Here is a 24,153-nt window from a genome sequence, read left to right on the forward strand (position 1 = left end):
GATATGTAGATTATTAAATATTTATTGCATTATATTTTATTATATTAGTAGTATAAAATACTATAATACTCGAATAATAACTTATTCTCATCATACTTCGACTCGCAAGTTTTTAAGCGTCAGATTTTAAACGCTACAATGACGTAAATAATAATAAATAATAATAATATTAATATTAATATTATAAATAATAATATTAAAGTCATTCAAAACAATCTTTATCCATTTCAGAAGTAATATAATTTTAATTACAATATTTATAACCGGTGGTACTTGCGAAGCACACTTGGAGCGTTAAGTGGTAATTTAAGATTTACGATGCGCGTTAAATACAGAGACTTTGTTAAAAGGGAAATTTGATTTTTGGTGCGACGCACAGTTGACGGATTAATCGCCCGTGAACGAATAATTTCTTTCAGAAGATTAAAAAACGCAACTAGATTGCAAAATACGAATCTTTTAACACGCACGCGGTACATTGCAAACAGGAAAACATTGTGGTAGCACCGACTGATAATCCAACTGCGGATGTTTATGCATTTCTGAGAAATTTTTATATTCCTAAGCGACAAGATAAAAAATATTCACAGCAAATTATCCTTCGTTCTATGTATATCGGCGAAATGCGCGCCTTTAACATTAGAACTACCGATAATTAACACGAAGCTATTTCTACCAAAACCAGTGGAAATGACTGGTCTTTAAAAAATACATAATAATAGAATATTTGTATATTTATTGATTTATTACCTTCTTATAGGAGCAATTCCATGTTATGTTTGGTAGTATTAATTATTATTTATTTAATTTAAATAATTAATTATTTTTGGTATTTTTAATCCATCTGGGACCATGATCCCTAAACGAGAGTCGACACATTTATAAAATTGTAGAACCAATCATTTTGACTGCTGTGGTATTTCTAATGTTAGCAGATGCTAGCGATCTAGCGATCGATCGGGAATTTTCCTGATAACTGATATCGTCGTATCGAATGATGCGCAGTAAAAATTTTAAAAATGTGTGGGAAGTAGTACAAAACGAGGAAACTGGTTAATTGAGGTTCGATAAACAGATTGCAAAACCCTTTTACATTTTGACTGGTATTGGTATAAGTAGCCTCGATACAAAATTATTTTCAGTTCGAATACATGAAAAAAAAAATAAAATTCATTATATTAGGAATTCATTAAGTAGGAACTTTAAAATAAAATTGTAAAACCTGTCAATTTAACTGATGTTGTAGTTGTAGTGTTAGCATCTAGCGATCTAGCGATCGATCCGGATATCGTCGTATTGAATGATATGCAGTGAAAATTGTAAAAACCTGCGAGAAGTTGTAGAAAACGAGGAAACTGGTTAATTGGGGTTCGATAAACAGATTGCAGGACCCTTTTACATTTTAACTGGTATTGATATAAGTAGCCTTGATACAAAATTATTTTCAGTTTGAATACATAAAAAGCAAAATAAAATTCATTATATTATTCTTTTAATTACCGTTGCGAAAGTCATTACATCATCGCGGAGGAAAAATATAACATGAAGTGGGAATTTTAAAATAAAATTATAAAACCAGTGAATTTGACTAGTGTGATAGTTCTAGTCTTAAGAGATGCACACGGTTATCGTTATTTAAATTTAATTAAACGCTCAGAGACTGGGTTAGGCCTGGTTAATTACTACGGTAGCCGACGTGTTTCATTTTCCCAGTTAATTATCCCAAGCTTAAGCCACGGATAGTCGTGTATTCCGCTTGGGATACTTCGAATTCTCCCCTATCCAACGAGCTTTACACCCGCAAGAAAATAATTTTGTATTTTCCAACGGATACGATATTATACGAGAAGAGAAAGTTTGATAAAAAAATATGCAAAACATTCTGTCAGTAAAAATGGCTGAATAAACTGTTTAAACTGAAGAAACATTGTAAACTAAAAGGAATTGCTGAAAATTTCTCCATCCCTTTACGAGGAGAATAAGAAAATTGTTTTCAGCATAGAAAAACGAGAACGGTTAATTGGGTTAAAACGTCTGTTGCTCGGCGTTACAACAAAAACCACGTGTTCTACAAGGCCTTTAATTGGTCGTGCACACATGGACACACGCACATCACAAGCGTGCACACAGAACGAAGCTCACAATTATTTTCTCGTTGGCGTTTCGGTCGGCTTATTGGCCTGCGCATCCCTGAACGCGAAACCGTGTCTATCACGAAAACGATATTTACGTACGGCTTTATCAGTCTCGTTAGTCCACGTAGCCGGCACGCTATTCAATTTCGCTCGGTTTCCTGGCGGACCCTGATCGAACGTCCCGCCTACGAGCTAACGGCGAAATCGAAATTTCGCCCGGAACCGTGAAAATTAAGCGAAAATACGGGAATATTAAGGAAAACGCGCGGACGGTGACAGAGGAATAATCAGCGAGGGCGAGGCGTTATCGCCCCGATTGCTTTCTCCGTTATTTCGCCACTTCTATTCACGCACCTACGATTGAAAATATCCCGCCCGTGAACTTACAGCGCGTTGAAATATAGAAAAAATAAAGCGTTCGAGGACTAGGAATTTGGAATTCATCGAGCTGGGAAATGTGAAAAGAAAGTTGGGTAGCTGGGAACAATGTCGAAGTTACGAGAACTTTAGCATTGTGGAAGAAGGTGAAAAAATATGAAAAACTTAGGATTTCGAAACAATGTCGGAGTTGTGGGGTAAAAAATTGAACGTTCCGGGACGACGTGGAAAATACGAGAAAATTTTGCGCTTTTGAACGAGGTTGAAAGTGCAGCAGATTTCGTAGCCAAGGGCAACGTTGAAATTATAAAAAAAGCCAGGGCTCTGAAAGAAGGTGGGAAAATATGAAAAATTTAACGTTGGAAACTGCATGGAAAATGTAAAAAATGTAGGATTTCAGAACAAAGGTAAGTATATAAAATAGTTAGCGCACCGGTAACAAGTGGAACCGAGGAGCAAAGCTACAAAAAATGTTTTAACTTTGTTGAATTTTAAGCTGCTCGTAGAATATCCTGTACAATATGCGGACTTAACAGCGACGTAGATAAAAAGACTGAAGCAAACACTGCATTTTCTGCGAAAACAAGAATCGATAAAAAGAGCTACGTATCCTACGTAGTAGAACTTTCGAACAAGTAGATGGAAAAACGTGGAAATAGTGGAAAATGAGTATCGACGTAGCATCGGTGGCGACTAAGGCTGGTAAGGAAACGTAACGTAACAAGACCACCCTCGTTACTCGTCGTCTGTTACGAAGAGAAGCAGTACTCGTCTACGTTTGAGTGGCTCGTTTTCCGGTCTGGGAAAGGGTTTTCTTGAAGGGCGTTACGACGAACGGAAAGAACAAAACCCGCCGCGAAAGTCGTCAAATAACGTGGAAGATTTTAATGAAACACCGGCTGGGCAGACGCGAAACAATACCAACCGAATTTTTACACCCCAAACGAAAAGCGAGAAAAGAGAAAGGAAAATGGAGAAAGAAGAACAAAGATACTCTTAGAGACATCGAGTAGATTTTATGAAACTACCTTTGCCCCAGAAGAAGTAGAAGAAGCCGCGTCCACCGGTGATATTGATTTAATCAAGCAGTCAGCGTTTGTAATATTCCATGCTGAATAAACGTGTACCTGCCGTGTGAGATAATGTCAATGTTCCTCTTTTTCCTTTCTTTCTTTTCTTTTCTTTTTCTGTTCTATCGACTTGAAAGACGCTATTATATTATACACGAAGAAAACAAGCCACCTAAAAACACGAACCTCCGCCAACAGTTTTACTCCGCTGGAAAAACAAGCAAAGGGAAGCAGCGGAGGAAATTTTCCAGTACAGTTAGAAATTAAAGTCGCCGCCAGAGCCAGGCATAAATCAAGCAGAAAAATGATGGATCGCTTGCCAACGCGATGTTACCGTAATTTCAACCAAGTTTCCACGATCGACTAATCCGACATCCTACGGGAACCCGCAGCATCAAGCGAATCACCTTTCCGATCATTACGTGACTGTCTCTCTGAGCCCAGAAAGCAAAATTTCCAGCTTTTACGAAACTCCGCAACAACTCTAGCTCAACTTGCATATAACTGTGATTGGAGTTCGTGCAACAAGAGTTGCACAATTTTTTCCGCTACTTATTATTTTTCGTTCACGCAATGGAAAAGCTGACGTACAAACGAGTGGCTGGAATCGGTGAAAATTCATTCGATCGTGGCATGACCATTTCGTTTCGATAAATGGAATTCTACCGCACGGACAGAGTGGATCGTTGATTCTGAGAAATATTTTATCCTTGCAGCAACGATTACACCTCGTCTCGATGTATCTCGGTTTTCCCTTCGGTTTCAAAGGGGTGGGCACACCTGAAATTCGACAATCTAAACACGGAGCTCGACTTCCTTGTCGAGTGCGCACACGTAGCCGAGAGAGATCCACGTCTCGGATGACTAATCCTGGCACGAGTCCAGCGCATGGATTCGCATGGCGCGCCAGAACACACGAAATCGTGTGCATGTCTGTTTTCCGTCCATCTACGTGTCGATCGACCAGTGAAACCACTGCATTTCCACTCTGTGCCTGGTTTCACGCCGATTTACACCGGTGACAACGTTTTCAAAGGTTTCGGCTGTTTGTTTCGGACGCTGTTTGAGATTTTGGGATACTTTCGAGGATCTTCGAGGGGACACTCGGGTAAAAAGGTTTGCCAAGTTTGTTTACACTGTTGAGGAGTTCACTTGGTCCTCTGGGCATTCTGGACATGCAGCGTCGCTGGAAATTCAGACGTAGGTTTTGTAAAATACACTTTGGAACCTGCTAACTTCTGCAGAGAATTTCGTGCTTTTTAAAGACTGTTCCTTTGCTAGTAGCAAGCACTATATTTCGCAAGTAGTTACTAGACATCGATAATTAAATACCAGAAGATATTTACTTCGCCTCGTTAAACATTGAACATTGTCGAATGCGACGTATGTTCGCTATGCTCTGAAAGATACAATGGAAAAGCTGATACTCGACAAGCTTTCAGAGACATGAAACATAAACAACTGTAACAGTGTGGCGATTTTAAGTGAATATTAAAGAATTCATCGATACAAATCGATTTGTTTATATGGACTTTCGTACTCAACAGGGAACGACGTACAACTCGCGAGATTACGACGAAGTAACATTCACAATTGACTGAAATTAGCCCTGTGACTAGCTTGTTGCATGCGAATTAAATGGCGCACAAGTTTAAGGAAGCGAAACGAGATCGCCGAGTATACGAGGGAATTACACAACAGCAGCGAGCAAAACAACATTAAAAGTTAGAATGAAGCGACCAGCAACGAACCATGCTATTTCTAACTCGGTTGATTTTCATCTTCCTGTTCGATCATCTCGCGAGATTTCGGCCAACTCGAGAAATTCCTGCAATTTCAAATAATATTCGAAACGATCCGGAGTATGTATAGGAGACTATTCGTGCCTATTTGCGTGTACGTGCGCGGACTCTCCTCGAGTTATTTATACCGGAATCTACTCGAACTCCGGTCTGGGTTAGGTCGAACGAAAGCGAGCCTTGATGCGCCTGCAGGCACCGAAGTTGCGGGTATTTTAACGCGGATTAACCTTTTTCTATGCGAACGATCCTTTCATTCCGCCATCCTGTCCACCGACTCAAGTGGATCGCCAAAGTATTCGAATATCGTGGAAAACTGTTAAACTGTTGCGTCAAATATTTTGAAATTTCATCGACACCGTAAGGAAACACTGTGTCGACGAAGGAAAACAATCTGAAAGTTTCCATGCAAGATACACGTAGCAAAAATATAATTTTGTTAACACGAGCGACAAGTTGGTTTCTGGTAAATTTAAAAATTGCGCTTCTACAGAAAGTAACAAACAAGTAGCTTATCTTAGGAATCTTAGATGATACGATGACTGTAGAAAATTGTGGAATTATAATTTCCTCCGTCGCACGAATATATACAAATCTCGTTACAACGATATCGCTTGGTAAATATTTCATTTGCTTCTCGTTTCGTCTGTCCATCGACTGAAGTGGCTCGTCAAAGTATTCGAATATCGCGGAAAACTGCTAAACTGTTGCGTCAAATATTTTGAAATTTCATCGACACCGTAAGGAAACACTGTGTCGACGAAGGAAAACAATCTGAAAGTTTCCACGCAAGATCCACGTAGCAAAAAGATAATTTTGTTAACACGAGCGACAAGTTGGTGTCTGGTAAATTTAAAAATTGCGCTTCTATAGAAAGTAACAAACAAGTAGCTTATCTTAGGAATCTTAGATGGTACGATGACTGCAGAAAATTGTGAAATTATAATTTCCTCTGTCGCACGAATATATACAAATCTCGTTACAACGATATCGCTTGGTAAATATTTCATTTGCTTCTCGTTTCGTCTGTCCATCGACTGAAGTGGCTCGTCAAAGTATTCGAATATCGCGGAAAACTGCTAAACTGTTGCGTCAAATATTTTGAAATTTCATCGACACCGTAAGGAAACACTGTGTCGACGAAGGAAAACAATCTGAAAGTTTCCACGCAAGATCCACGTAGCAAAAAGATAATTTTGTTAACACGAGCGACAAGTTGGTGTCTGGTAAATTTAAAAATTGCGCTTCTACAGAAAGTAACAAACAAGTAGCTTATCTTAGGAATCTTAGATGGTACGATGACTGTAGAAAATTGTAAAATTATAATTTCCTCCGTCGCACGAATATATACAAATCTCGTTACAACGATACCGCTTGGTAAATATTTCATTTGCTTCTCGTTTCGTCTGTCCACCGACTGAAGTGGCTCGCCAAAGTATTCGAATATCGTGGAAAACTGTTAAACTGTTGCGTCAAATATTTTGAAATTTCATCGACACCGTAAGGAAACACTGTGTCGACGAAGGAAAACAATCTGAAAGTTTCCACGCAAGATCCACGTAGCAAGAAGATAATTTTGTTAACACGAGCGACAAGTTGGTGTCTGGTAAATTAAAAAATTGCGCTTCTATAGAAAGTAAAAAACAAGTAGCTTATCTTAGGAATCTTAGATGGTACGATGACTGCAGAAAATTGTGAAATTATAATTTCCTCTGTCGCACGAATATATACAAATCTCGTTACAACGATATCGCTCGGTAAATATTTCATTTGCTTCTCGTTTCGTGACAATAATTCGAGCAGAATAAACTGTCGGCGCAGAGGCTCGTTTCAATTAACAAATTACGGCCAGCCGCGTTTCGTCGAACATCATTACGCGTGGGCAACACGGATCCGCTGAAATAGCTGCCATTCCGAACGCAATTTCCCCTTGAACTGCAAGAATTCCGGAGAAAAAACGTGGATCGAAGAATCGAACGGTCAATGGCATAGAACGTGTGAAATTTACTTTCATTCATGGCGTATCCTGGCCGTTACGGGAAATGTTACGGTGATTGTCATCCGAAATGAGCCGCCCTGAACCAACCTGGAAATATGAATGGAAACTTCGAAAGAACAGGATGCTTGTACTGAATGCAAATCGATTACGCTTCCTGTGATCAGGTTTGTTATACCGTTGCCTGCTGTACTTACATCCTTTCATGATTTTGTTCGACACGGAAATTATTGTACTAATAACTCGAAGTCGCTTCGACGAAAGGAGCACGCGCCATGGTGGATAGAAACGTGTAAAAGATACATCCATCGATCGTTTCAATTCAGTCACACGATAAATTGAAACGTTTCACGCGACTATTTTTGGCCTCTATTCGTTCTCGTCTAATTAAGATCCAATTCATCTCTATTTCTCCCCCATTACCGGCTCGCTATAACTCGATTGTTTCCAGCTTTTCAGACCATTCTCGGCTCGATGCTGCCGTAGTAATTTCGATTATTTCCACCAATTTCCACGGACTTGTCGACAGACAGAGTTTTACGAGAAAGACGTCTCGCCGGCAAGGCGGAAATGTCCATTGCGCGATGGACGACCAATCCGTTTAAATAATTCTATTCGGTTGGCAATTAAGTGATTGCGCATTTTCTCATTAAGTGGTAATGACAAAATCCGCAATCACTTAGTTGCCAATCCAATATTCTTCTTGTCGATAGAGAAAGTTTTAGCTTCGTAGCGGCTTTGTCACAGCGGCTGCGTGTGGGATATCATTTTTGTGAAGTCTGAAATTTACAAATTAGCGCCATTCATCGAATCCTATCTTATCAGTGGCGTTTGTAACATCGCGTTAATTAATTCGTACGAATCTTCATATCTTCTTCAAGCTGTTACATACGTACGAACACTCCTATTAGAAAATTTATTAGAAAACATTTTTGATGCTAACTTATACGCGAGATATGGTGGATGCGATAACGTAGAAATTCTTTTCGCTGAGTGTACCACGTCTCGAAGAAATTATTTCATTTGAAGAAACAACGTTCACCAACGTAATATTCTGGAATAAGTCGCTGTCAATGTGTCGTCTGCACAATGTGAGCGCGCGCAATGTTGGAAATTATTCCTGGAGAATGTTCCGTCCAATTATTTCGAACATTTCGATTATCCACGACTAGGATGAATAATATCAGGGTGTCTCTTAATATAGAGAACATGGCGAGCCGCGGTGCAACGATACCGAATTCTAGACGCGACAACCAGAAACGACCGAAATAGCTTACCGGTTACTTTCCGCCTTGATAAATTTCCGTTTTCAATTCTCCCTTCATCCTGACACTGGCCGCTGATTCACCCTGTGTATCCCCATGTGCAAACCATTTCCAAAACGTGTTCTCATTTTGTTCCAGAATATATAGCACTTTGTTTTCGATGTCTCTTTTAATATCGCGCCACCGATGAATAATGGAAACGTGTACGTATATACAGTAGCGGACAAAAGTTTAAGACGAAATGGAAGAAATAAATAATTGATTTACTTTCCATAAAAAATATAAATACGGTGTTCTACTTTTGGTATTAACTAATTGTACATTTGTTTGTACACTTAGAAAAAAAATTTCATTTTGATATTTTGCTCAATAGCTAAGTTATAAAAAAGGAACGAAATCTGTATAATATTTCGTCGGTCAAAAGTTTAAGACTATACAAAAAATATTAATTTTTGGTTAAAAAATATACACAATTTTTGTTTAAATTCAATATTTTGTTCAATATCCGTTATTTCTTATCCCTTCGGTACATCTTCTTGGCATAGAATCTATTAATTTTTTATATTAATCTACCGTAATATTATTCCAGGCTGTTTCAATCGTAGAGTAAAGTTCATTTAAATTTTTCGGTTTATAACCTTGTACTGTCTTTTTTATGATGCTTCACAAATTCTCGATTGGGTTAATGTCTGGTGATTGCGACGGCCACGGCAGCACGGTGATATTTTCTTCTTGAAAAAACTGTTTCACAACCCGAGCCGTGTGCTTCGGATCATTATCATTTTGAAAAATAAAATCATCACTCATATTGTTGCGTGCAAAAGGTAACATTGTGTTCTTGAGTATGTCCTTGTATTGAAAACGGTCCATAATTCCATTGATACGACATATCGGACCAGGGCCGCTTCGAGAAAAACACGCCCACACCATAACGTTGCCACCACCATGTTTAAGAGTTTTTAAAACGCACTGTGTTTTCAAACTTTCGCCAATTCGACGTCTAACGTACCGTATCCCGTCAGAACAGACGCGATTGAATTTCGATTCGTCAGAAAACAATACCTTTTGCCAATCTTCACTTGTCCAATGCTTATGACCTTTAGCAAATGCAAGTCGTCTTTTTCGATTCCTAGAACTCAGCAGTGGTTTCTTTTGGGGTTTTCGTCCTCTTAAGTTAAAGTCTTCTAATCTTCTCCTAACAGTTCTAGCACTAATTTGTGTATCGTTTTCATAGTTTATCTCCGCAGCAATATTATTTGCACTACGAAAACGATCCTTTTCGCTCAATCGATGAATCCGGCGATCCATTTTCGGTGTTGTTTTCCGTGGTCTTCCGTTTTTCGGTTGATCGCAATACATGCCTGTCTTTAAACATTTATACCAAGCTTGTTTACAAGCTGTTTCTGACCTGTTCACTATATTTGCTATTTCGGTGAAGGTTTTACTTTGCTTTCGCAGCCTTACGATTTGTTCCCTTTCGTTTTCAAGTAAATTCTTTGATTTACCCATAGTCTGTTCCTACCTAAATGAATTTTAAGCAATAAAAGGTACACTAAACAATGATTTTGACATTCCAGAATCAAAATGTTCAAAAACTGTACTCGTACTCACGTTTTACACAGATCGTCTTAAACTAATGTCCACTGTTTCCAAGTGCTAGGCGGTAACTAACTGTTGTAACTCCTACATTGTTTGTATTTAACAACTGACTGTCTGAGGTTACGAAGGTCAAACATACAGCTACGTTATTCCAAAGAGACAAACCGAATAGAAGAACAATATGCGTATAAGATGTTTGTAATCCGGTTTACAAATCATCGTCTTAAACTTTTGTCCGCTACTGTACACATATACATATTCACGGACAACTATGTGCATCGGGTTGCTCAGTTTGTACAGCGTGTTGCGTCATCGTAGTTTCCTGTTTCTTTCACCTGTTTGGTACACAGGTGGAGCAAGTTGCACACACTGGTGGCAAACAGTGGCCAGGACAGTTCGCTTCGAGACATCTGTTTCTTGTAATCGGACACTTTCTCTCTCTCGGCACTTGGACCACAATCATCGCTATGTAGTTTGATATTCATCTCGTTTCCGTTTTCGACGCTCGACCACCTATCCGACATTTTCAAATATAGAGAATCGCTTGATCAAATTTATCCGCCATCAATTCCTGTCCACTTTCTATCACGCGAGTTCGAAGTTTGCATCATAAAGCAATTTATAACATCTTGAATTTAGTTTGCTATATACATGGTTTTCCTTTCCGCCAATCGATTATTCGATATTCTCGAATATAGTCAAATGCAGTGTCGCCTGGTCAAATTTAACTGCGATCAATTAAATCGACTCTCTATTACGTAAGCTGAAGTTTCTGTCGTAAATCAATTCGTAACTTCGATTCAGCTTGGCACTATCTCCTTCTGTTTTCGTCCATCGATTATATAATATTTGCAAGTGTAGACGACTACTTAGCATCTGGTAACAGTCGCACGAATTCTCTCTTATCTGTATAACTTGCAAGCTAAGGGTGGTTTTCCTTGTTCTGTTAGATCCGAATATTCTTCTAATGTTTCTAAGCAAAGTGTAAGATCCTCGGGTCTTTTATTTAAAAATTCTACACAGCGATAAATCTCGTATATTAACGTGTTACAAACTATACCACAGTTTTGAGAAATTAACGATCGCTAAAGTTTACTTACACAAGGTTACAGTAGATCGGATGGAGACGTTCAACAAGTAGATACATCGGACAACATTGCTATAGGATATCCAATGAAATATGACAATTTATGCATGTACAGATTATACAATTCGTAACTTCGATTCAGCTTGGCACTATCTCCTTCTGTTTTCGTCCATCGATTATATAATATTTGCAAGTGTAGAAGACTACTTAGCATCTGGTAACAGTCGCACGAATTCTCTCTTATCCGTATAACTTGCAAGCTAAGGGTGGTTTTCATTGTTCTGTTAGATCCGAATATTCTTCTAATGTTTCTAAGCAAAGTGTAAGATCCTCGGGTCTTTTATTTAAAAATTCTACACAGCGATAGATCTCGTATATTAACGTGTTATAAACTATACCACAGTTTTGAGAAATTAACGATCACTAAAGTTTACCTACACAAGGTTACAGTAGGATCGGATGGAGACGTTCAACAAGTAGATACATCGGACAACATTGCTATAGGATATCCAATGAAATATGACTATTTATGCATGTACAGATTATACAATTCGTAACTTCGATTCAGCTTGGCACTATCTCCTTCTGTTTTCGTCCATCGATTATATAATATTTGCAAGTGTAGAAGACTACTTAGCATCTGGTAACAGTCGCACGAATTCTCTCTTATCCGTATAACTTGCAAGCTAAGGGTGCTTTTCATTGTTCTGTTAGATCCGAATATTCTTCTAATGTTTCTAAGCAAAGTGTAAGATCCTCGGGTCTTTTATTTAAAAATTCTACACAGCGATAGATCTCGTATATTAACGTGTTACAAACTATACCACAGTTTTGAGAAATTAACGATCGCTAAAGTTTACCTACACAAGGTTACAGTAGGATCGGATGGAGACGTTCAACAAGTAGATACATCGGACAACATTGCTATAGGATATCCAATGAAATATGACTATTTATGCATGTACAGATTATACGCTGAACCTGTTCAGGCATAGTACGTTCACACGTATGTGTATCTATCAGATTAATGCCACGTTTAATTGCATATGTTGATCGTCGTAGCGAGGAGAAATATTTTCTTTAGTAGGACAAATAAAATTATTCGAACAAAATGAAGAGGCACTGCCTTCGCATCCGAAGCTGTTGCGCACCAACTAATAGTACAAAGAATCCAACCCACTCTTCCATGTCTGATCAGATAATATAAATCAACCATTTGAAACGTCAAAGCAATCAAATAATCAAGATCCAAGCATTCCGTTTGCAACCATCGCTATCGTTCATCCACCAGATACTCTCGCACCGTCTTCACCCTGAAAGCATTCACCCTCGAAACAAAAGCTTGCTGTTTCCGTAAAAAAATTCACCCCGGCGTGGTTAACACGCAGCTGAGTCGAAACTGGACTCCTCTTCGAGCAAACGTCCGGCGTTTGAAACGATTCTATCAAAGAACTCTGTGAAACGCGACCGACTGGGCGTTAGATCAGAAACGACTCGCAAAATGGGAATTAACGAGCGCGCGATTAACCGGGTTAATGGACGAAGGCACGCGATACCGCGTCGCTTCCAAGGAAGCGGGTTGTTGACCGGTTGACTGACACTCTCGACGAGCTTCATCTAGGCCAAGCCCGGAGCTGCGCTGCTTCAGCCTCCACCCTCGATCGTCCTCCGCGATGTAACCGGCGAGATCGACCGACCTACGAACCTTCTCGCTGGCCCAAGGAAAAGGGGGAACGAAAGCGTTAATTACCGAGCACCGAGCGGGCTATTAATTTCTGCAAGGGCGTCGCAAATTAGATTCATTCCGGACGATGTGCGCGAGACGAGTCCCATCTCGCGATAAACCTCGATTTTTCTTTGCTTTCTGGATCGGTCGATCGATGTTTGCTCCACGTTTTTGCAACAGCGAGAGAAGACGCGGGGGGTTGGTAGTGTCCTTTTGTTGGTATTGCCAGGAATAAGAGTTTCGATCCTTTTCTATGGGATACGCGGAGAAAGTAAGTTTTAGAAAGATTATTATCGTTTGTTATTCACGGAAATAACCCATTAGCATATGCGAAGCTAATATTACGTGTTTACATATAGAAATAATTACATATAGCAGAAAGAGAAGCTACAATGAAGCATGGTATAATGACTTTTTGATGGCAGAAGGAGATTCAAAGAATATATCAGTTGTGGAAAATACGATATTAATATTAATGGCCGTGCGATTTATGCAGCCGTGGTAAGCAAACTCAGTGTTGTGCGGTTGAACGTAGAAAATTTAATGGCGCCGCACCGTTCCCACAGAAACATTAATTTTAAAACTCTTCACAATATCGGCACAGTCTATGACAGCATTAATCACTGTACGTACAAATAGCATGTCACGAAGCTCTCTTCTATTTTCCTATGTTGCGACGCCCAGACCAGAAGAAATTATCGATAGTCGTGACAGATGATCGAGATGGACTTGCCACGATATCTTGCAGCTAGGCTTAAGAATCTATGTTGCGCTCTTCCAAGAGAAATAGTACGAGTGTTAAAATAAAGAAGAATCAAGACTATCGACCCACGCTTCAGCATTGACCTCGTTAAGCCACGGTAGAGAGACTTAAAGTGGTTTTATCGTGGAAAGATTTTGTAATTCTACGACTACAGCTTAATGATCTATAGCAGCGGGATATAATGCACCTGTAGTGTTCGGAAAAGCTTCAATAATATTCCTAAATTCCTCATTGAATTTCCCATTCTCACGACTAAATCCTAGGATGCAACGTTTATTTATTTCGACGAATAATCTGTTAGCCGTGTGTCAGTCATTCAGTCTGAACGAACACGCTATAGGATGGATTATGGATGAAAGATCTTCAACCAGTTAACTGGGGAATTTAGTCTTGGAAATCTCTGATGGGATTAGGTCCGGCAGTGCGACGACGAGTATACACGCCGAAATGAAGATGTTTGACGCGTGTACTCGTAGCACACAGTTGACTGTTAAGTCATAGAGAAATTTGTATTTACATAGAAAAGAGGACTTGGACGCATCATTTCTAAATAAGTTTTAAATAGAGGCGAGTCTACGTGGAAATGTCCAGAGTTAATCTTGATAATTCTAAAAATGGAGTCGTTCAATTTATAATTAAACCGTGGAGTTCTATGTGTTTATAGGAAATTTGAAAATGGACAATTGCAGAGAACGCGGATAACGTGAAAAGACACGTAAAATATTTTTAGATTGTACGAGAAACTAGGTGTTTCGAGGGATCGATAGATAGGTGTGGAACTTAGCCGATGACAGAAATAGTCCGTAAAATGGATTTGGTTACGTAATTTACAGCGATCGCTATTGCGTCGATCGTGCTTTACAAATTACGACTGGACGGAGCGTTGAAATTCATAAACGCGTTCCGCGAGTTGAATTCGAACACATAGTCGTGTATCTATTATTATCGCTTGCATTGTCACGTTGTCAAGCCTAGTTAATCCTATTCATACGCGTTTCGTAAACGGAATTTAGCCGCAAGGATGATACAGCTGAACGAAACGAAAGCACAACATGTACATAAATTATGATAAATTTCATGAAATCTGTAAATCGTGAACAGCGTAGGAAAGGAAAGACCGCTGGCAAAAGAAATAAAGAGGAGAAATTGGTCTCGCGTCGGGACGAGACAATCGCGTAAACTACGACAAAGTTCGTTAAACCTGAAAGTCGAGAACAGTTTCTGTACTTGACAAAAGAAAGCCACCCCCGAAGAAAAGAAGAAAGGAAAATCGGTGTTGCGTTGAAAAACGATCGTAGAGAAAGGCGCGCGGTACAATAGGTAAATTTCGTAAAATTTCAAAATTATGAACAATTGGTACTTGACAAAAAGGAAACCACTCGAAGGAACGAAAAATGAAAATCGCACTCGTATTAAAGAGAGAATGAGTCATAGTGGAAGATGTAAATTACAAGGAGTTTCGCGAAGTCTACAAACGGCGGAGAGTTCACAGTTGGCAGAAAAATATCGTAAAAGAGACGAGAAAGAAAAATTGGACTCGCGTCGAGAGGAAAAGACGAAACGAAAGACGAAGGTGCAAATGGCAAAAGGTGAGAATCGTTCGAATCTCGCGTTACGTCATGCATATTCAAGTAAACGACAATGGACGCGTTTGAAGTTCCCGGGACGCAGATGTTTCTCGCTGGATTTGTCGACGAAAGAACGCGGACGTACGCGTTTTCCAGATCCACTGGGTCAAGTGGAGAGAAAGGCCGTGGCTTATGCATAACGTGCATACGATTAAAAGGAGAGCGAGTCGATTGTTCGCTGCACGGCGTAGAAATGCTCGGTACAAAAGGGACTACGCAGAGGCGTGTCCGTTTTTCCCGTGGAATTTCTTATTTTCCTTACTTTGCCACTTGATAAAATTGCTTCGTTTGAATGAAAATTTTACAACCGCTGAAGGAGGCCTGCAATTTACGTCTCTTTGCTTAAGGAAACGTCGTTTACATCGTTCGCTCTCTATAATCGAATATAATCAGCTTCTCGGACGAAGATTCGAGAAATTGACTGGCAACTTTTCATCCCCCGAGATACGAAATGACGACGTCGAAGATCGAGTGCAACCTAAAACTAACTTGCAAGTTGCATCGCGAGAATTTTCCCGTGTAAACTTTCGAAACGTAATGTTAAGAGTTGGACGAAAGTCGAAGATTCGAGTGATGGAATTCGATGCGATGCTTAGAAATTTTGAAAAGTTTGTCCTATATATTCGATCGGCTTGTTACAGGATTTACAAGAAAAATAAGGTATCTCTATATCTGAACGTATAAATTTGTAGAGAAGGAATAATGTAGGAGCAAAGATATGAATACTCGAACAACGAAACTCGTCCAAGTTACTTAGATAGTTTGTAGACTGAGAGTCACAAAATTACGAAAACATTAGGAAATCAAAATTTCGTAAGTTCAAAAATTCAAGTCATAAATTCAAGTAACTTTATTTACTCTCGCGACGTACGATTCTCAAACAATTTTTACAAATTCCTACATCTTCCTGATCGGACTGGCAGCACGAAGAGCCTCGAAACGTATTTACGATACGTCTTTGTCGACGGTAGAAAATATCGTTCATGCAATTCTCTGGTTGAAGAAAAAATGAGATGTTTCCAATGTTTGAGTGTATCGTGTCGCATGATCAAGTTGATATCTAACAGTAATTTAGAAACGGTGAAGCTAGATTCTGTTTTCCGGAAGTATCGGATCGAGTCTCGAAAAGGAGGCACGCCCTTCGCTTATAATTAAAAGGAGGCTGCACCTAGTTCCGATTGTTCGTCGTTCTGTTCGGGAAAAAAGGAGCACAGAAACGAACGCGTTAACGAACAATCTACGGTATGGGCTATTGTTCTCTTAATAGCAAGGGAACAGGGGGGTTCGTCCAGGATGTCAACGTCATTACGGATGCGCGAATCCGACGTACACGGCGTTAACCTACTTTTGTTTAATCACAAAGGCAATCTACGGTCCAGTCGGGTTCAACGTCTCGTTACACCTTTGGCGCCACCGACGCTAATTGCCGGCAGCATTTTTTTCTTTTTTTTTTTTTCTAGCTTTAATGACTGTGACCGTGGACAGCCGGTATGCGGCTCCGGATATAACAATACGTTGAAATGAATTGGACGCGCGATTTTACTATTTTCTTCGTGAAACTTCGAATTAATTAATATGAATTAACGTGAATTTGTACGAGATATCTCGTTAACGTAATATCGTAAAATTTAATCGGCACTCTTACGAACAATACGTGGATGCTTCTTGATCCCTTTACGCGATCGTGTACGATGATTCACTATAAACTTAAATAACTTTCCGCGTGTTCCATTAACTCTTACGTATCAAACATCTATCCAAAGTTCGAAAATAATTTTCAAGGACGTCTGTATCTTTCAACGTATACAACGAATCAGACCGATCGCAAGACGCAAGACTCAATCGCAATTGCGCAAAATTGTGAAATCTAACAATTTGCAAACCATCGATTAGCGAATTACACGAATCGGACACTTTATCGCCTCAAGCCGCAGCCGTCAGAAAATTTTACCAAACTGACACGACGCATCCAACTACGTGTCTGACCGGTTGATCGTCGGCTAAAATTAGCCAGCTAATTAAACTTCCGTCACTTGGATATTCTCGAAAAGTGCAGCGAAACTATTTGGGGGAATACCGGCGGTGAAATGGCGGGTGAATAGACGCGTGCACGTGATCCGAGCCAGCGTCGAACTAACCGAGAGCACGCAACAATTTGCATGTTAAATCGCGGAGTCTCTCGTTTGTCGCCGGCATCCAAGCAACTACCTATTTCTATGCCGATTGTTTCCTTATAGCAATTTCGGTACGTCGCAGCTTGCGCAGTTCAATCCCTCCTGGTGATTCCGCTTGGAATCACGGCGAGGCGTCGCGAGGAATCCCGCTACGGGCATCGACGAAAGTTTGCCAACCTACGGAAACGTCGTGAATTATACGTGGAGCGCCAGATTCTCTTTCGAACGTGACACAGAACGACGCGCGTCACGGGGTGTCTGCTGTTGATCGCGTTCTCGGAATCTCGAGGGTGGATTGATTTTACGAGAATGGAGAAGCTGAGGATGGTGGAGATGGAGCGAGAATTTTCTTTCTGCGATTGCGACGCAGGTGGAGTTAACGCGACGAGTTTGGGAAAAATGTTGCGACACACAGACGATGCCCGAGTAATTGTCTCGCGTAATAATATTACGATACAGGTGATGTATTGACGCGATGGTTTTACAGAACGATATTATGTTGGCGTAATTTTTTGTACATAATAATATGTACTGCGATATAAGTGAAATTAGAGTGATGGTTTTAGATAAGAATACCGCGACGCAGGTGGAGTTAGCGTGACGGTAGATAGTAGTTGGATTACGTGTATATAAACATTTCCCAGGAATTTTCAATTAACGTTATATAGTCACTTTACGCACCAACGCCGTACTGGCTTCATGTTACATAACAAATTAAATGTTATATATTTTACAATCAATCGTTTTGATTTTACGTTGGAATATTCTACCGATACGACGCGCGCAGGTCGAAGGTTGCTCCTTTCGGTGACCCGCATATTTATCGCTTTCGACCTAAGCACCTCGACAGGCAGCGCAAATCGAGTCAGCCCGGGGACAGCCTTCGGCTTATTCCATCACAGTTAAGGAAGTGCTGTTTCTCGTAAGACAGTCCACGTTATATCAGTTCACAAAAGTAGTTCACTGTACAGCTATATCTTATCTGTATGGATTGATACGGATTTCGAATAACGATATAATAAAGAAAACAAACATTTTACATAGTCTATTGACCGCTCAGCGACATTTGAATGACTTGCAACAGTGTTGTGCTTACTTCGTATCCTCATTTCACTGATTTAATAATTCTACATTCGCGATGGTCGCGTTTAAAATATAACCAAAAGGAATATAAGAATAGCGGAAAAGGGAGGATAAAGCTAAGAAAACAGACATTTTCTTCGAATCTTAGACGCTGATCGGGTAAAACGACGCGTCCCCTTGTTCGCAATTCGAGCACGCGCAAGCGGAGGACGAGGAGAAACCATGTGAGTCACGAAGCCATCTCGGCTTCCTCGGCCGTTTTCAAGTGCGTTTACGAAATCAATTGCGTGTGTCGGTACATCCGGTCTTTGAGTGTGGCCGTATGCGTCTTAAATGTCGATGCTTTGTAGCCTTGTATGCGTGTGTTGCTCGTTATTCTCAATCACGCGCCCGCTCATGCCTAATAATTGTTGGAGCGAATCGCGACCCCTGTTGTCCTCGCTACAACAGTCGAAAAGAATGGTAATTTTCTTCAGAAGCGACTTAATTAGGTGAACAGTCTAGGTGTATACACACGTATGCATATGGATATTTCATTGAATAGACGATGATGTCACAAGTGGGCGTTCGACGATGTAAGCACAGACCAAGCACAGAATGGACTTTACATGCTTCTTCGTGTTCACGTCATGGCAGTCGCTTGATCGTCTTACCATTTTCGTGTCACGTTCGACGCTATCGATCAAGTATAGCAGTGGTTCGAATAAAAGTTTCCTCTGTGAAATTACAAACAAGGCATCTCGTAATCGCGAGACAATTTAAATTTGTATGGTAAAGCGCGGATAAAGGCTGTCCTTTTCGCTTGCACTGCGTATCCTCTCGTACGCCTCTCGTTTCTATTTCCTTGGACAGAAAATTGTACAATTTATTCCGCGTATAGTTCCGCCGTTAATAACTCCCTTCTTCTCTACTTTATTTCTGCGACAGAGGACAGAAAAACGTGCAATCGCGCAAATGAGACACGTACATTGGAACGAAATGAAAAATCCGAAAAGAGGTAACTCGAGGGAATTGCAAATAGAGGACGTTTCGTTTTTCAGCCGAGGTAGCACAGAAGTATCATAGAGGACGTTTTATGGAAATTATCCGGCGGAGCGATGTATTCTCGAACGTTCGAGATAACCTGCGCTTTATCATATCAAACGTCTGCCGTGTCAGTATTTATGCGCGCATCAAAGGGATCTAATCAGAGGCGAAGAAAGGACGAGATCAAAGACCGATGATCGATCGTGCGAGCTGCCACGTGCGTTGGCGGATCCATTTTTATCAACGGCGTGATTTAAACGAGTGAAAAATGTAAAAGACCTGTCGTCCATTAATAAGAAACACGTGGTTCGTGCGAGAAACGGCAAATAGAAACAATGTTCGTTTGCGCAACTACTTAAATCACAGATATATATTCTAATCTGTTGTCGTCCCTGAGAAACGATCATGTGGGACGATATTCACCGTTGTCACACGAATATCGTGACGTGTTTGTGGATTGCGAAACTGCCAATTAACGTTTGATATTGCCCACGATAATTTCACACTTCCCCTTGCTATCCGCAAATCGATTTCGCACGCGAAGAAACCTACACTGTCTCGCGCAAGGTATTCGAACGTTCGCCGTAGAAAATCTTTATTACGGGCGTTACACAAATCTTCTTGAAATTAGTATCGTTAGCATCGTAATGAGATTATTGCGACTATAGTGGTAGAATTTGAGACTAAATTTAAATACCCGAGTTACGAGCTGTTTCTTGCAAATATACATTTAACGAAAGATTAGTACACAGTTATTACAATAGTTGGCTTAAACAAGTAATTAATGTTGCAGATGGTGCAATAAATATCAGGGTTTATCGTTACCGCTGCTTAACACTTTGCTCAAATCACGTGTTTCCCTCAGGACGCCACGGGAGTATTTTTATTACTCAAAGCATTTAATGGCAAAATAATAATAAATTGACAATGTAAGACATTCTTTCCCAATGGGCCGTTTATTTTATCGATGGTCACGAGTGATCACCGTGGCAACACGATTATGGAAAAGTCCAATTATCCTTCAACGCAGTCGATTTCACTGGGATGTTCGATTGTTCCACAGTTGAAGCACGTTTTCTTTTCCATCTAAAGAAATACGATCGATATCTATGTCATTCAATCCTTTAACACTTTGACTGCCACATGGAAATCACGTGTTTCGCCTAGGACGCCACGGGAGTATTTTTATTATTCAAAGCATTTAATGGCAAAATAATAATAAATCGACGATGTAAGACAACATTCTTCCTCAATGGACTGTTTTTCTTATTGGTGGTCACGGGTGATCATCGTGGCAACACGATTATGGGAAAGTCGAATTATCCTTCAACGCAGTCGATTTCACTGGGATGTTCGATTCTTCCACAGTTGAAGCACGTTTTCTTTTCCATTTAAAGAAATACGATCGATTTCTATGTCATTCAATCGTTTAACACTTTGACTGCCACGCCGAAATCACGTGTTTCGCCTAGGACGTCACGGGAGTATTTTTATTATTCAAAGCATTTAATGGCAAAATAATAATAAATTGACGATGTAAGACATTCTTCCCCAATGGACCGTTTATCTTACTGGTGGTCACGGGTGACCCACGGTGGCGCCTTGGTAACAGTTGATAGCGACGTATTATAACAAGGCTTCGTTTATTTCAACAAACCACTCGCATTTGTTATTTTGTCGTAAGCAAAACGTGCAGAATATATTGTCGAAACGTGTAGGAGATATTAGTAAACGGTATTTGCTCATTTTATATATAATAGCAAGGTATGTGCACACCTCTAACTTCAATTATACGATTATAAAGCAGCATTTACGATTATTTTCTAAGGTGTGTTTATAATAATGTTCGTAGATTAGTCTCAAAGATATGGATGCAAATACAGTGCACCGTTGGATGCAAGATTTGTTCTCATTTATTTTATTGATGTTCTAATAGAAATGTTTAATCGTTCAATGGGGCATTTTTTATTGCAAAGTATCTTCTATTTATCGGTTATATTCAAAATGCCCTAACTGTCAATTTTCATTCAATTTTTACAATCGTAAGAAGTTCAAGCGCTCGGGTCACCAATGACCACGGTGACGTCAGAGGAGAAACCGTGGCGAGTCATATTTGACCAACGTGGCAGTCAAAGTGTTAAGTAATTTTCTAATTCTAACGAACTGTGTGTTTGCAACGAATATCTGCATTTCCAGGTTTGCCTTAAACACTGGCAACATGATAATCGGATGGTACGTTGAAGACGAGTCTCCGCAAACCTGTGCACAAGCTTCGAATGCAAATTCCATGTTTGATATACTCTGTGGAATATTCCAAAATTTACTCGAGGGGGAACAAATCAGTGATTTACGCGTATGTTTCGATTCTCCTCTTGAGAAGTACGAATTAACGATGGAACGTAAAGACCATGTCACGGTTTGCTGACGGCACACAGTAAATTTTGCTCGGCAAAATATATTCGAACGAAGTGTTTCGACGTGGCTTCCATAAGCAGTGGGTTTGAAAAACCGTGTAAACGCCTACACTTTCGAACCTGATCGTGGTCCGAAGCCACTCGATCCATTTTCAAATCAATTCGATCAGAGCAACTGGAGAATCACGAACTGCCCCCGTAAACATCTCTGAACGATTGTTTGGAAATATTTGATTCGTGCAAGTTGACGATCACCGTTCGAGCGTGCGTTCAATGCATGCAAAGCGTGATATCGTTCACGGAAGCTCAGACAACGATAGCATCAAGTAGGTCGGCATTTCAACTTTGTTGTCAGGTGTTTATAACGCGAGAATATCGATGCATACCTGGCTAGGCCAATGAAGCGTGTCGGTGCACACGAGGCCGCGATACCAGCATTCATAGATGAAACGAGAACATCGATTGCCAATCGATTTTCTTGCCCGTGCTTCCGCGTTCGTGACAATCGAACTATTCGAAAGAAACGATCAAAGGGAATTTTAACATTTTCCAGATTAAAGGAACCATTTCTTTTACGAGAATTTTTTCCGGATACTATTGGATTGTTAGCATCTTTCTATCGTCTCAGAATCAGGTCCATCGTGACGTAGGACTCCGTTAAAAATGACGTACTATATATCCGATTTTAATTCTCGAATAGAATCATCGGATCATAGATAACCATAGTAATTTAATTAGATCACAGAAGTTCATTTTACGCTCTTCACGGTAAATTACTTAATTATGATTCACTTAATTACGAAATCTTTGATTTAATCTCATTCTGTCATTAAAGTTGCTTAACTACGATCGTTTTGATCCTCGACGGCGACGTGATATTACACGCAGACTAGAAACTATGCTTCGTTTGCTTCCTCCTTAATTTGCATGAATTATGCATCGTATTATTATATCGTTGCGTTCGAACAAGGTCCAAACCAGCAAAATATTTGTTTTTACTTCTATCAGGTCATGCCAAGAGTTTCTTTCGTTTTAGAAGCAAGTAATAGATGAACAACATTTTTTCCAACAGAAGATAATGGATCATACGTGATCAAATAAAATATTAGGTTGTCCGAAAAGTTTCTTTCGTTCTATGAGGGAATGATAGACGCACAACGTTTTTTGTTTTATATTATTTTGTCGAATTACGCACAATCCATTTTGTTCTGTCGAGATGAACACCGCGACATTTCACAGACTTTGTTTCACGTTTGTATAAAGGTGCACTGTTGTAAAAAGCACGTTTGGGAAAGAAAGACACTTTTCAGACAATCTAATAATATAAAAGAATAAATATTGTACATCTATTATTTCCTTATAAAAGGAAAGAACCTTTCAACTAATAATGTCTGACAAAAGTAATTACATTTCTTTGTCCTTAGCAATGCCAAAGGTTATTATCTAAATTACACGACGTCCTGCTTAACCGCGAGTATCAACATGAAGGTTGTTAACGAAATTACGATTATTGAGCTGAATTCCTTGCCAATTCGACCGACAGTGGTTTCGTTCCCGCAACTTTATCTCCCATTGTTTGCGCAAACATGGAAATCCGCTGTGAATCACGGACGAGCTCGTCATATACGTATTTTCATTTGATTACAAATTCCAATTAAATCGTGACGAAACGGAAAACCACGCCGTGATGGAGAAATTGGTATGACAATTGGTACAATTGGCTCGTTCGTATCAGCATGAAGCGAGCAATCCTTCACCTGCCCAAATCCTAATTTGGCATTCCTGCTTTTATCTACTTGTTCCAACCACTGTATTTAAATACTGTTGTTTAACGCTTAAAATATTTCGTCCTAAATCTACAAACCTAGTCTTCTAATAGCCACGACTATTATGCACGAGGAAGTCAACAACTTTGTGAAGACACGATCGATGTGGCATTTTTCAACGGTATCTCCGACATCGACCGTGTGTCGTATCGTTTAAACCTAATCGTTAATAAACCATCGACGT

Source organism: Bombus pascuorum, chromosome 12 (genome assembly GCF_905332965.1).
Source record: "Bombus pascuorum chromosome 12, iyBomPasc1.1, whole genome shotgun sequence".
Lineage (NCBI taxonomy): Eukaryota > Metazoa > Arthropoda > Insecta > Hymenoptera > Apidae > Bombus > Bombus pascuorum.